This window comes from Pinus tabuliformis, chromosome 5_2, assembly GCF_031772625.1.
Source record: "Pinus tabuliformis cultivar Carrire ecotype Pingquan chromosome 5_2, CPIR1, whole genome shotgun sequence".
In the NCBI taxonomy this organism is placed as follows: Eukaryota; Viridiplantae; Streptophyta; class Pinopsida; order Pinales; family Pinaceae; genus Pinus; species Pinus tabuliformis.
The window spans coordinates 35496778-35509163 of record NC_142306.1 but is presented as its reverse complement, the minus strand read 5'-3'; positions in this window follow the sequence as shown (position 1 = coordinate 35509163).

Sequence of the window (12386 nt, the reverse complement as noted above, 5' to 3'; positions counted from 1 at the left end):
TCGATAATCAGTCTTACACATAATATGATTCATCCATAATAAATTACTTACAGAGTCTTGGCCTGGGGCCTGATTACACAAATAAAGACCTTTGTCTCGAAATACAATACACACATTATTTGCTCTCGCTCTACTAAATCCACTCCTCAATCCTCTCTCTATTTTCATTACATTTTTCCTCCCTTTTATAAATCGAATATCACTTTAATTGTGTCTAACAAGTCAATCCCTATTTTTAATAAATCTAACAGAAAATATTCTAATCCTAGCCCTATCTCACACCTATGCTAACAACTCATCTTTGAGCCTAAAATAAGACAATTTCTAACTTATTACAATAATTAAATACAACTCATTTCTTGAGAGATCAACTCAGTAAAACTGCCTTTTGACCCATCAGGTCAATGAATTTCAACTCGTTTAGCCACAACATGTGAACAAACTTTCACATTGTTGGCTAAGTCTGGATGCTCCTACATTAGACTCCCAGGGAAGAAAACAATCGTCCTTCAAACTTTCAGGACTTACTCCATACTTTTGCAATTATGCTATTCTTAACCAGCTAGCATCCTCCACTAGCTGTCCTTTCCATTTGACTAGATATTGGAAATAAGTCTATCCTCTGGTTCTTTTGGATACTCTTTTCTCCAAAACAGCTTCCACTTCCTTCTTAGCTGTCTTTGGCATTTGTTCTTCCTAGTTCATAGTTTGAAATTCATCTCTTGTAGCCCTGTCACTTCCTCTCTGTATGGATACAAATCTGCAACATTAAAGATGGGGGATATTACAATCCCTTCTGGTAACTCAATTTCATATGCATTAGCTGAAAACTTCCTTACAATTTTACATGGTCCTATCTTTTTCATTTTTATTTTTTTATAAGTTTTAACAGGAAATCCTTCTTTTCTCAAATACACCATCACTAAATCTCCCACTTGGAATTCTTTCTCTTTTATTTCATATCTACCCTCTATTTGTATTTGCTTCTACTTTCTTGCAATCTTCCTATGACATCTTCCTGTAGTCTCTACATCTGTTATGAAAACTCTTCAGCTTTTTCACTTCTAGTCTCTTGTTTACCCAAATCCCTAAGCTTATACACACCTCTTGGATTCATTCCAAAAACAATATGAAATGGACTCATTACAGTACTTCAGTTTGGCGTATCATTATAAGAAAACTCAGCTTGAGCTAGTGCTAAATCCCACTACTTAGGATTTTGATACACTACACTTCTCAATATATTCCCCAAGCTCTTGTTTACTATTTCGGCTTATCCATCTGTTTGAGGATGATATTTTGAACTAAAACTAAGGTTAGCTCCCAATTTCTTCCAAAGAGTTCTCCAAAAATGCCCTACAAAATTTGTATCTCAGTCAGACATAATACTTACAGGTAACCCATGTAATCTTACAATTTCTGAAAAGGATAAATTAGCTATTTGTGTTGCATCACTATTTTTCCTACATGCAATGAAATGTGCCATCTTGGAAAACTATCTACTACAACATAAATGGAATCATTACCTCTTTGGGTTTTTAGTAATCCCAAAACAAAATCCATGCTAACTGGATCCCACAGTCGGTCCGGTATTGGCAATGGCTGATACAATCCTACATTCTAACTCCTTCCTTTTGCATGTTGACATATCCTGCACTGCTCAACAAATTTCTTAACAACAATCTTCATTTTTGGCCAATAATAGAAATCATTCACCTGAGCAAAGGTTTTATCTTGTTCAAAATGACTAGATAATCCTCCACTATGTTTCTCCTTTATTATGTTTTACCTCATGGAACATTTGGGAATACACAATTTGTTTCTTTTAAACAATAGGCCTCCTTGAATGAGATAGTCCAACCACGGACTTCTATTATGACTAATTGGATTCTGAACTGTTGTATATATATCTTTGAAATCTGCATCATCCTTGTACATTTCAATCATTTCCTCAAATCTTACAACACCCACTTTGAATTCTTGCACAATAAAAGTTACCCTACTCAATGCATCCACTACTTTATTTGACTTACCACTCTTGTGCTTTATTACAAAAGTAAAGCCTTGCAGAAATTCTACCCACTTGGCATGTTTCTGGTTCAGCTTCAGCTGGTTATTGATGAACTATAAGGCATGATTGTCTAACTATAATATAAATTCTTTTGGCAGAAAATAATGTCTCCATTTTTTCAAGGCCTGCACGATAGCATAAAACTCTTTATCATAAGAAGAATATTTCTTCTTTGCATCATTCAATTTCTCACTGAAGTATGCTATCGGTGTTTGCTCGTGACTCAAAACTGCTCCAACTGCAACTCCACTAGCATCTGTTTCTACTTGAAAGACTTTCTCAAAATCAAGCAAAGCTAAAATTGGTTCCTTTGTGATTTTATTCTTTAGCAAATTAAAAATTATTTCTGCTGCTTCTATCCACTTGAATGGCTGATTGATCTCCTTGATTATTTCAATATTGGGTGCACCAATCTGACTAAAGCTTTTGATAAAATTTCAGTAAAAACCTGCAAGACCATGGAAGCTTCTTACCTCAAATATATTTCTGGGAGTAGGCCAGTTCCAAATTGCTTGGACTTTCTCTGGATCCATCTTCAAGCCTTCTTTAGAAACTACAAATCCCAAGTAAACCAGTTATTCCTTCATGAAACTACATTTCTTTAGATTTATCAGTAGTTTCTCTTTCTGCAGATTTCTCAGGACCAACTTAAGATGCTCTATATGTTCTTCTTTACTTTTATTAAAAACTAGAATATCATCAAGAAAAACAATAACAAACTTGCCTACATAGTCCTTCAAGACTTCATTCATTAATCTCATGAATGTGCTAGGTGAATTAGTGAGTCCAAAAGGCATCACTAACCACTCATACAACCCACTATTTGTTTTAAATACAGTCTTCCACTCATCGGCTTCCCAGATTCTTGTTTGATGATATCCACTCTTCAAATCTATTTTAGTAAAATATTTTGATCCACTCAAAAAATCCATTAAATCATCCATGCATGGAAAAGGAAATTTGTACTTGATTGTGATCTTGTTGATGGCCCTGGAGTATGTGCACATGCGCCATTCTCCTCCTTTCTTTGGACTGAGCACTGTTGGTACAGCACATGGGCTAAGACTTTCTCTGATTAGCCCCTTATCCATTAGCTCCTGCACTTGCCTTCCAACCTCTGCATTCTCTTGAGGAGTTAATTTGTATGCTTCTTTATTTGGCAAACTTGCTCCTGGTATTAGGTCAATATGAGGACTGATACTCTTTATTGGTGGCAATGCATTCGACAACTCATCCACAATAATATAAGCAAAATATTCTAACAAAATTTTAACTTCTTCAGGAAAATCATCCAAGTTTGTGGAAGTCAAAATGACCTTTTATCTTCCCACAATAGAAAAATGCAACTCCTCGTTCTTCACTACTTCCTGTAGCAGCTCCTTTCCACTTATCAGCATAATACTACTTCTAGGTGTTCCTCTGTCAGCATCGTCCTTCAATGGTAGCAATATATGTTTAGTTCCATCCTTCTCCAAAGTATAAGTGTTTCTCCTTCCATCATGAATAGTTTTTTGATCAAATTGCCACTGTCTTCCCAACAATACATGGCATACATCCATGGGCATTACATCACATAATATCACATCTTTATATGTACCAATTTGTATCTCCACCTTTAATTGTTCAGTCACAATAATCTGATGTCCCTTCTATAACCATGATACCTTGTAAGGAGTAGGGTGCATGGTCTTTGATAGTCCGAGTTTGTCCACCATCTCCGTAGAAACAAGATTGTATGTGCTTCCACTGTCAATTATTACTTTGCAGTACTTACCTTTTGATTTATAGGTAGTTCTAAACAAAGTCTTCCTCTGTGTTGGTTCTCCAATCTCTAGTTCTACCCTAAGAAAAGTCCTTCTCAATAACAGTGATTCACCTTCTTCAGGGGGTTCTTCCTTTTCCAAAAGTCGAGGTGGTTCTGGCTTTGCCTCAGCCACATTCACATTCCTCTAAATTGTTTGTTTATTGTGAGGACAGTCCCATGAAACATGTCCCCATTCTCCACATGTATAACACCGAACATCTCTTCCTCGCCCTCTTCCTCTGGGCACAAATCTTCCTTTGTTAACTTCTCCCCTCTGTGGTGGTATTCTACTTGAGCTTCCTTATTCATGTTGATGCTATTGTCCCCTTGGTTTTTTAGTTCCTCTACCTCTTATTAAGCTTTTTCCTCTATTCCTTTGACTCTGTTTCCTCAATATCTTTTCTTTTGCCTTCAAACTTGCCTAGTAGGCATCCTCAATAGTCTTCAGACTTAACAAGCTAATTTCATCTTGTATGTCATACCTTAAGCCATTGATATATCTAGCTACCTTTTCCACATCATCCTCTACATGCCCTGCTCTAATACTCAATCTATAAAAATCTTCTGTATATTATTTAACATGCATTTCTTTTTGCCTTAAATTTTTAAATTGTTTAAAAAGATTTAACTGATAAACTTGGATTTCATTTTACTTACCATTTTGTCCCATTGCTTGATTTTGGACTTCCCTTTCCTCATTCTTGATGTCTGTACCTCTTCCCATTAGATAACTGCATGACCCCTCAATCTAGTAACTGCAAACTTCACCATCTTCATCTCATCAACCTCTTCATAGTCAAAGAACTAGTCTAAGGATTTGATCCAATCCATTAGCTCTTCTACGTTCAGACTCCCTTCATACATAGGAATTTCCAACTTAGGTTTTCCCCCTACTTTTGTTAACATCTTGATGACTTTGGTAGTTTCATTTTCTTCATCTACTTCCTCTATAGGAGATTCTTCTGAAGAACTTTCATCTCCTTCATCAAGTGCTCTTCTCTGAGCAGTCTCAATTGTCCCCATTCTCATACACAAACTCCATACCTCTTCTAGTAGAATTGCATTTTCTTCAGGTCTTCCTCGACCAATGCCAGCTCCTCTCCTTGGTAGCATTTTCACTGCAAACAACCCTTTCTTCTGCTCTGAGACCACAAATGACACAATGTGGAGCTGACTCAAGAAAACCCAAAAATCACCCCGCGGATCCCCTTTAAACTATAACCCGATTGTTTTCCTTTTTCATGAAATACATTTAAAAACAATGCAAAACATTGATATTTACCTTTTTATATTGGCATGCTTATTGTATGACGAAAGTCAACACATTGACCCTCGGTGACCGTTGATGTCAATTTGTGAGATCCGACGGTCATCGGAGATTTTGGGTAGAATAATAGATCGAGGGTTGGCCGCCCAATCAAGTGGTTTTACTCCCCTCCACCTTTGCTACGTGGCAACGTTTCAATGGAATCGGGTGCCGGACCACTAAAACTACTTACAGCGTTTAGCATGCCTGATAGCCATCCATTGTAGTGAGACCACTTAGCGAGCCAACGGTCACGGTTGATCGCGATCAAACGGTAGCGATTTAATCGCCTGATCACAAGTCACAATGTCCAATTGCCAGGCTCCTTATGCTTCAAAGCGCCGATCTGATATCGGTCTTACGGACTCGATATGGTATAGATTCTCGCCTATAAATGTTTCAAGTCCAGATTCCAAATCTGACTATGTTTTTTGCTCATTTTTGGTGTAAATTGGGTTTTACACTTGCCGGGACGAAACTACACAATAAACTTTGCCGACCTGATAAAGGTGATCCGACGGTCAGGATTTAAGTGGATCAAACAATGAGATTTATAGGAAAGGCCTCAGACTTCTATAAAACTCGTGATTTCATCATGAAACGCAGAACAACAAAGGAAATAACACTCTGTCCCGAATACAAAGGACTTGCAGGCAAACAAGGGTTTCCACAGGTTTTATAACCAGTCTTACACACAATATGATTCATTTATAATAAATTACTTATAGAGTCTTGGCCTTGGGCCTGATTACAAAAATAAAGACCTCTGTCACAAAATACTATCCACACACTATTTTTCTCTCACTATACTAAATACACGCTTCAATCCTCTCTCTCTTTTCATTACAATTTTCTTCCCTTTTATAAATCAGATATCACTCTAACTGTGTCTAACAAATCAATCCCTATTTTTAATAAATCTAACATCAAATCTTCTAATTCTTAGCTCTATCTCACACCTATGCTAACAACTCATCTTTGACCCTAAAATAAGACAATTTCTAACTTATTACAATAATGAAATACAACTCATTTCTTGAGAAATCAACCCCTCTCAGTAAAACTGCCTTTTGACCCATCAGGTCAATGAATATCAACTTGCTTAACCACAACATGTGAACAAACTTTCACATTGCTGGCTAAGTTCAGATGCTCCTTCATCAAAATAACTTGAAATTGCATAAATACTAGATTGAGGTATGACCTTCCTAATAAACAAGAGGCTTAAATGGCTAGTGCATGAAGGGTTGTGGAAGCCATTTGAAGGAACACTTGAAGGTTATGTTTTCCCTAAGTTATGTATGAGTGTGTAATCCATACTAGCATATATATATGAGTTGATGTATGGGTGTGGAATCCATACTAGCATATATCTATGAGCAAATGTATGGGTGTGGAATCCATATAACATATATGTATGAGCTAAGTAATTCTTCTGGTTAGAATGAACAAAAATATTTTGGTGAAATTTCATAGACATGATTAAGGAAGATTGATTATGTGTAATTAAAGCTAAATGGATAGAGATTTGTAACATGAATTTTCCTGAGATTTAAATCCATTATTTTATTTTTATTACAAATGAAGATACTAAGATTGGTATATTGAACACCATTAGTGGCTTAAAATGTTTGGAATAATAGATTTTCATATATGGAGTCAAGTCTGAACTAGGTATCTATCCTCTAGTATTTTAATTATTTTGTATGTGTTATATTTAGGTAGAATTAAAATGATTGAAATGTAGAAAAATATTATTGTGATAAATTGATGAAATATTTTTTTATTGGCTCAAGACAAATTAGGTATAGGAAAGCCATAATAGTCTCTTTAATTATTTTGTGAGTTGAATATTGGTTGAATTCTATTTAACCAAATTAATTAGAGAAATTATAAGGGTTGAACTCATGAATAACTCGAAACTATTGCTAGTTAGGTGATCGAGTCAAAATTCATATTGTTTATGAACTTGATTTACTGATTTCTTGGAATTTGATTAACTTGTAAATTGTTAAGAGAATAACATGTTTAGAAGATAAACATTTTATGTGGTGATAACTTTGTTTTATTTGAATTTAAAGAAAAAGGTACGTGATTAATGAAAAGTTTAGTTGAGTTCTTGCTTTACAAGAAGTGATATTTTTTTAGGGAGAAATTGAAGGAGAGTGAGATCACATTTTGCTGAATTGGAATTCTTGCATGATTTAGAATCCTAAGGTGATTGTATTATATGTGGAATGGAAGAGATTAAAGGATTTAGGACTTTTGTTCTTGGATGTATAGTTGTATGAGTAGTTAGTAATCATGCAAAAGGTTATAATCTTTTGATAGGTAGTAAAAGAAACTTATCCTTATGCTAGAAATGTCTTTATGATAGTCTAAATCTTTTTTAAAATCAACAAGATTCTGCATAATTTGAGAAATGTATGGTTTTCATAACTTGTCTTTTTTGTGTATGTATTAATAGTAAGGAATAATACATGAAACCAAATGGATTGATTAATTATTGAATAGAAATCATGAGTTATTTTATAGTGGGAAAACAAGTTGAATTATAGTTATCAAGATAGATTCAATAATATAGATAGTGTATTTGTATAGTTACGAAAGTTGTTCTTGATTACAAGCCACTTTCGAAAATATATATTTAATTATTTTTGGAATGAATATCTTCTAACTGAATCATTCATAATTGATTCTCAAGTAAGAGAAGTGAATAATAATGAATATTATGGGAATTAAAGGAATGGCATATAATACAAAAGCGGGTCAATGAGGACTATATGGAACCTTAGCTTGTTAGTTTAAAAAAAAAATGGTGTCTTAAACCTACAGTGTGTGATTTTTCCTAATGATTAAGCATTTAGTAAAAACTATAGGTAGATCCTAAAGACTTTGATTGCAATAATGTCTTATAGAATGAAAAGGGGAAACTTGGATTGAGAAGACATAAATTAAGTGAGATGTAAGAGTGGGTTTTATATATGACATCATGTTTTGTTGCATAGTTTCACTGGAAATTGTATGTGGATGATTTTATGCTTCTTGTATGCAAATTTGATTTTGATATGGGATGGACCATTATTGTTTTTTTTTAAACCAATTTGTGAGCTATTTATAGCTTGGCAAGCTCAACGTACTATAGAACCAAGAAGATGACACATGTAGGATTCATGTAGACTATGAAAAAGAAGAACATGTAGAATATCAAATTATTATAGATATCTTAATTAGATGTCATATCAATTACATAAAATAGTATTTTGATATGGTACTATAAATTGTATGGTTGGTTTTGATATAGAAATATTTGGCATTTTATATAGAAACATACCTAATATGGCACGGATATATTTTCTACTTGATTAAGAATTGTATGTTTCAGTTTTCATGGAGTTGCTTCCAATTTAGAAAAAATTAAACTATGGTTTGGAATGAAGAAAAAAATATAAAATACATATACATAAGGTCAACACCTTAGTGATAGGAGAATCGAAAATAACTATCTTATTACTGTAGGAAAAGCTTCAGGCCAAGTTTAGCCCAAAAGGGGGAGTATGTAGTGTCCCTTCTTGATGAGATAGCTTTCACGACACTTAGAGAGGGTGATTTTGATATAATGATATAATATTATGCATGAGAAACTTATGTACATGCTTCTATGCTATAGACATGGTTTGGGTCACCTAGTTGTTGTGTGTCTAAGATAATATCTATGGTTGTGTGTATAAGAATTGATTTTGGTTAAGAGAATATTATCAATGTTTTCTCTTTTAGTACCTTAATTTGGAAATAGGTGTATGACTGTTGATTCAGGATTGTGACACATAGATCCATGGATAGTCAGGGTTATGTGGAACATATTTTTAATTATGATTTTTAGATGATACATGATTTATATTATTATATATTTTTAATCTTGTAATGAGCAAGATGTGGCAAGGGACATAGTTATTTTCAAACAAAGATGCTAAAATTATAAATGATGGTGGAAGTCACGATACATGAATTTTATGATTCTATATGGTTAATATTGTATTGAGAAGGATGTGATATGGAATGTGGTTATTTTCAAACAAGGATGTTGAAATTTTAAATGGTTGCGGAAGTCATTTCTCTAGAACCAAAATGTTTGTGGCAGTCATGCACAATATTTGGTAAAATGTGAATAAGTTAATTATGAAATTCATTGATTCCTTTTATCTATGAGATTGTGACGTGTGAAGGTCTTGGAACAAGGCCTTACCAACAAACCATGAGATGGGTATGAGCTCACAATCAGTACCTTAAGGTGAAGCGTGGAGTTTCAAAGCAGAGTAGATAAAAAGTAATGAAAATTAGGGCGCAGAGTCCTAAATCCATGAAAGATAAAGACATGGAGTCTTGTATCTGTAATAAAATGTTTAGGGCATGGATTCATGAATATTTAAAAATATCACGGTGTGGAATATTGGATCTTTAGAGTAGATCAAGGTGCGGAGTCCTCAATCTAATAAGGCACGAAGATGCATGCAATAGGGGTGAGGAAACCCTATTCTCTAGAAGAAAAATACCACTCATGGGAAGGTGAGGGGCGAATTTCCTTAATAAAACAACTTTTCTAACAATCCTAGAGTGACTTTCTAAAAATATAAAGTCATGTCTAACATCTCAAACATGAATTTTCAAAAATAGTAAATCACCTTGCATAAATTGGAAATCAAGTATATTTTAAGGAAAATCACTTAACTTATCATTAATCAATCCTAATAGTTCAATCTTGACTTAATCCTCAATATTATTAATATTATTATTATTATTATCTTTTATGAGACTATGATAATATTATTAAAAGGGAATTACAAGTCATCTTGATCTCCTCAATCACTTCACACCTCTCTCCTTGATGACTCTCATGGCTCTATGTAAATCTCTCTCTTTTAATAATACATTACACTCTATTTTATGCACTCATCAAAGAAAGGCACATTGCTCTTACACTCATTAAAGACATGTCATAAAATATTCCTCTTACACTCTCTTTAACTCATAAGTTACATTGTCCTTAGCTAAGGCATGCATACCTTTCCTTAATGGCATGAGTTACACTCTTCTAAATGGAATACAAGGCATGCATATTACTCCTCCTTTATGGAAAGAATTTATTGCTCCTCATATATATTTGTCTCATGTATTCTCAGTTAGGGGGAGAGGGAGGTGCATTGTGATACCAAGAGTTGGAGGGATTTGAAAAATATTATGAGAGTGAGACTTGGAGAGTAGCCAATTGCTTTTGAAAGGATTTTGAAATTCCTAAACTAAATTACTATCTAGCTCTACCTAGTGGAGCTGACCATGAGTGGTGTTGGGAGGAAGTGAAACTTATATTCCTCAGATTGTCTTAGATATCTCTCTACTACTATATTTTGGTACTATTTGTGAGCTTTTACAGCTCGGGGGTTCCAGGGGGAGAAGTTCTCCTTGGATATGGTTGGATGGAAATCGTATGGTTAAAATGAGTTGGTTAAGAGATAAAAGATGGATCATATTCTCAACTATTGGAATTGAATATCTCTTTAGGTATAATTTTGTTGTCCTAAAATTATAGTATAACTTTAGCATAAAATAAAAGGTGGAAATTTAAATTATTGTAAGAATCTAATTTTTGTTTAAGCTTACATTATTTGGAATCTTATTAGATAGTTGAAAATAAAGACTAAGAGTGGTCTATATGAATGGATGTTTAGATCTCAAGATGTTATGGAATTATTATTGGTGTAGTCTATTGTACTAACATTGGTATCGTAGCATTTGAGAAAAGAAATAAAAATATTGCTGAAGGTAATGGAAATAAAGAAATTCCAAAGGACTTGGGTAAGAGCTCATGAGTCATGGTTTTGTTTCATGTAATTAGAGACATGTTTTAGAAAGGGTTTCAAGATATTTTGCAAAGTGTTTGACAAAAGCTGTGAATGAGAAATGTTATTATTATTTTTATCATTATGCATGAATAAGTGTTAACTTGCAGCCTACCAGAGTAGGAAATGGATGCATACCTAAAATATACCAGGAGGATTCACTAGATCAATTGTTGAAATAAAAATGTAAAATAAAGCAAGATGGAAGAGTTTTAAAGAGAATCATTGAGGTAATTTTAAATCATTATGTATTGCAATAGTTCAAGATGCTTGGCATGGGTTTGTAGGAATGATTGAATGAAAATAATGTTTGATGAATATGAAAGCCCTTCAATTCACTTATAGTGGATGAAATGATTTTGAAGGGAATTTAGACAACACATAAGTAATTATAATCTAATTATAAGTTGTTATTTGTTTTTCATAGTGTTAGATTCAAACTTGCATGCCATCTATTTGTCAAAAATTGTAAATGAAATCCCTGGAGTCATCATATTTGCTAGTTTAAAAAAATGCATCTATGCGTGGTTTCGTACCGTTTCGTATCCATGTCATTTGGACCTGTAACCCACAATTTGATTCCAAAAATATACTCTTCAAAACCCAGATCGTAAATCTGGGCAATTTTGCATATTGTTGATGCCAACTTTGTGCACTTGGTGTCAAGATTTGTGTGAAAGAATAAGATGATTTGGTCATTGTTTTAATATTTTTTCACTTGAAGAATTAATATATAAATTTTATGAGCTAAATAGGTTGAGGTGGAATCTTATATTCATGTCAAATTTCCTTAAAATATTGTGGCTTCCAAGTGTTTGACAAAACGCCTCAATGGTTGTAGATTGCATGTTTGAAAAGTGTTTGTTAAAAGGCCTCAATGGATGTAGATTGCATGCTTACAAAGTGTTTGTCAAAATGCCTCAATGGTTGTAGTTTTTAGATTGCATACTTGCAAAGTGTTTGTGAAAACTTCAATGGATCTAGTTTTTGTGCATACAAATTGTTCGAGTAAATGTCCTACTTACTGTAGCTTTTATAAACTAAAAAATATATGAATAGATTATTTAATGGATGTAGCTTCCTATGTCTGCAATTTTTTGTATGAATGTGAAACTGGATTTAATAAGTTGTTGAAGTGTAAATAGAGAATAAGGTAGGTGTTACTTTTATTATCTAAAGTTTTTATTTAAAAAAATTGTTGCTGTTGGAAAAAATTTACAATTACTAACTTTGTAGGAATTTGTGCAAATGAGCATAATAAGTTTCGTATGAGCTACATGTATTCATGGGTGCATTATTGTGCTTCAA